Source organism: Etheostoma cragini, chromosome 12 (assembly GCF_013103735.1).
Source record: "Etheostoma cragini isolate CJK2018 chromosome 12, CSU_Ecrag_1.0, whole genome shotgun sequence".
NCBI classification, from domain to species: domain Eukaryota; kingdom Metazoa; phylum Chordata; class Actinopteri; order Perciformes; family Percidae; genus Etheostoma; species Etheostoma cragini.
In genome coordinates this window covers 1,087,956-1,091,378 of record NC_048418.1, presented here as the reverse complement: position 1 = coordinate 1,091,378, position 3,423 = coordinate 1,087,956, and the positions used below count along the sequence as shown (strand labels likewise).

At 43.8% G+C, this 3,423-nt stretch overlaps 1 long non-coding RNA gene across 1 annotated transcript in view; it reads right to left on the bottom strand.

The window, feature by feature from the left end:
• Positions 1 to 3,128: 3,128 nt before the first annotated feature.
• The window catches only part of LOC117954667, a 9,921-nt gene continuing 9,626 nt past the window's right edge, over positions 3,129 to 3,423 (bottom strand). Inside the window, exon 3 of the long non-coding RNA XR_004658858.1 lies at positions 3,129 to 3,142. This is a non-coding gene — a long non-coding RNA (uncharacterized LOC117954667). The remainder of the gene's footprint in view (positions 3,143 to 3,423) is intronic.

Here is a 3,423-nt window from a genome sequence, read left to right as displayed (position 1 = left end):
GGGGGGGGGGGGGGGGGTCTGAGGAGGAAGAGCCTCATTTACGTTGGTGAGGCGTTACAAATGGAGCAATTTGGTGCTTTCACAAAATATATTTTAGAGTCAGAGTTTTGATGAATAATCATGTCTTCAACAAAATAAGTGTTTTTTCATACTGACTACGTTTACGTTAGGGGTGTGCAGAAAAATTCAAGCTCTATAGATTCAAAATGTAGTTGTACTTTTTTAATTCTGTTTTTTTACTTAAAAAAAACCTTAAAAAAGGTTTAAAAGGCGGCGAAAAGGCGGCAAAAATGTGGCAAAAATGTGGCGACAAAACAGTTTCTGCCAATGTTATGTAACCCTGGTTGTCAACAGAGCCTCAGATTGGACAGATAGTCTAGCTAGCGGTCTGGATTTACCCTGCAGAGACCTGAGGACCAGGTAACCATAGTCCTCAGATTGGACAGATAGTCTAGCTAGCGGTCTGGATTTACCCTGCAGAGATCTGAGGACCAGGTGTCCATAGTCCTCAGAAATCAGCCGCAGGTTAGAGCGCCAACACAGAGACAGAGGACGGGGACGGACATCTGGCCCAGCTGTTATCAACGTTTTGGTCAAAAAGGAGATGAAAAGGCGGCAAAAGAGGAAAAAATTCTCTAAACTTAAACAACGTCCTACGTCGAAATACAACATCAACACTTAAAGTGAAACGAGTTCCCTAGTAAGAGAACCGTGTGTTGAGTAGAGGAAACGGACACGAGGCAGAAGATCTGCAGCCATGACATCTGTGGTTCAGACTGACGTGGACTCCTCCATCACAAGGTCCTTATGTGGCATCAAAGTAGTAGAAGAAGAAATATTACCTATTCATATTATTATCTACCATAATAATATGAATAGGTATTATTAATGTTATCATCTACCACAAACACAGGAGAAAGAGGTTGATTATGAAGCTCTTAGCGCGAGTCTGGCAGCCGCAGTCTGGTAAAATACTGTCTGGTTTAGACCGCGGTCACACACACACACACACACACACACGCACACACGCACACGCACACACGCACACACACACACACACACACACACACACACACACACACACACACACACACACACACACACACACACACAAGCACAGAGTAGGTCAAGCCAAACCATGTCTAATGTCTCTAATTAGCCCCGCCCTCGCAGGAAGCTCTCTGATTGGAGCAGCCAGTCGTACATCAGCAGCTAATGAGGAGAAAGCTCTGGCCCCAACAGCAGAGTGATGACACAGAGCCACGATCCAGCAAACAAAGGGATTCTGCAGATGATCTCATCCAGAGCTCCAGTACGGGGGGGGGGGGACGTAATAAGTTCATTTTTCACTGCCATAAAAGCACAAAATAACCTTAATTTACAGCTTGAAACCAGACAACATGACACAGAGTCTTAGATAACGGGGGGGAAAGGAGGGGGACTCTACTCAGCCCTGCACAGATTGAGGATACTATTGTTTTAATTGTAGCATACTATCACAAAACGCGTCAGGAATGAAGCTCTGAGATTTGTTTTTGTTGTTTGTTGTAAGAACATATCGGTAGAAAACTGCACTTCGTTCTTATTTTGTAGTGCTTTGATATTTAATTCAATGTTTAAAGTGTTCAATACAAGAATTTTGTAAAACATTTCCTTTTATTTGTATTAAATTCAATAAGCATGAGAGCTGAGTGCACTTTAGTATCCGTTTATTTTATAAGTAATATAGTTATCGAAATATTCAACAACGTTACCGCATATCTTCCCCACCTCTATGTCTGGGTGTAGACCTCCAGGGCCCTCGGTCTCCGCTCTGAGCCCCAGCAAGGTGCTCTAAGCCTGGGTTAACATGCTCCAGGATCCTTGCCCTCCCACCAGTTAGTGGCTCTATGTCTGGGTGTGGACCTCTAGGCCCACCGGCCTCCCTTTTAAACCCTCCTAAGACACACACAGATAATCACACACACACAAAGAGCCCCACACACAGACAAACACACAAAGAGACCCACACACAGACAAACACACACAGAGACCCTCACACAAGAAGACACACACACAAACACAAAGAGATTCACACAGAGACCTACACACACACACACATACAGATCATCACACACATCATCTGATCATCACACACACACAAAGAGACCCACACACAGACAAACACACACAGAGACCCTCACACAAGAAGACACACACACAAATACAAAGAGATTCACACAGAGACCTACACACACACACACAAGAGGACACACACACACACAAGAGGACACACACACACACACCCCCCCAGACAGAGCTGCAGGGGCGGTGGGAGCTGTTAATCGTCTCCAGCCTGTTGAGTGTAACTCTGTTTCCGTGGCAGCAGGTGTTCAGGTGATCAAATCCAGCGCACACGTTAGTTTAATTTCTCTCGTCTGCGTCTGGACGGCTGCCGAGTGATTCTCCTCGGCGCCTGGTGGTCAGCGGGAACGTAACTAAATGATCATTTACACAAACAGGACCTCAATGGCGTCTTCAGGCGAGGAGTATTATGCATGTGGACTATCGCTCTGCAATGCATTATGGGAAATACATCAGTGCTAGAGATCAACTCGTCGGCCAATCGATTGAATTGTTTTAACCATCAATCTTGTATAAGAGCATTGTTTCGTACTTTATCATGCAAAAAATAACAGAAAAGGCCGTTTTCAGCCACTCAAATATGGAGATTCTTGTGCTCTTTTTCTGTTTTTATCATTATAAACGGAACCTCTTTTGGTTTTTTCGTGAGAAATGTTCGTCCCAGTTTCTCATTTTCTGACATTTCACAGAACAGAAGATTGAGAAAACAATCGACAAAGTGATCAAGATTGACAATTATTATTATTTTATAGTTTTAAAGTTCCAGCAGCAGGTGGCCCGGACCTTAGAGCTATAGCTATGTACTCATAGAATCTGGAGTTACAATACGTAACTATCGTTCTATTTCCTATAGGCTCCGCCCTCTAAGCTACATGGTTAGGGCGAAGCTGATGTAGTCAACCAGGACCCAAAACCTGAACCCAGACCACCACTTTCCCAACAACAGTGTACAGAGGCTCGATCAGATCAATTCTTCTGATGCAATACGTAACCGTCGTTTACTGCAATGTTTCCCAAACTTAGCGTCGGGACCCAAAATGGGTCGCAGACCCGTTTTATTGGGAGTAAATGCATATCAATGTTATTTGAATGAGCGTTCTCTTTTTATAGATATTCTGTTTCTTTTATTGAGGTTTTTGTCAGTTTTGTCACTTCTATCGAGGGTTTCGTCAGTTTTTTGTCATTTTTCTTGAGTTTTTCTTTTCACTTCTATTGACTTTTTGTCAGTTTTTGTCACTTTTCTTTTTTTTGCTACACCTGTCTGATCGGCTCAGATGCGTGGGGGGGGGGGGGGGGGGG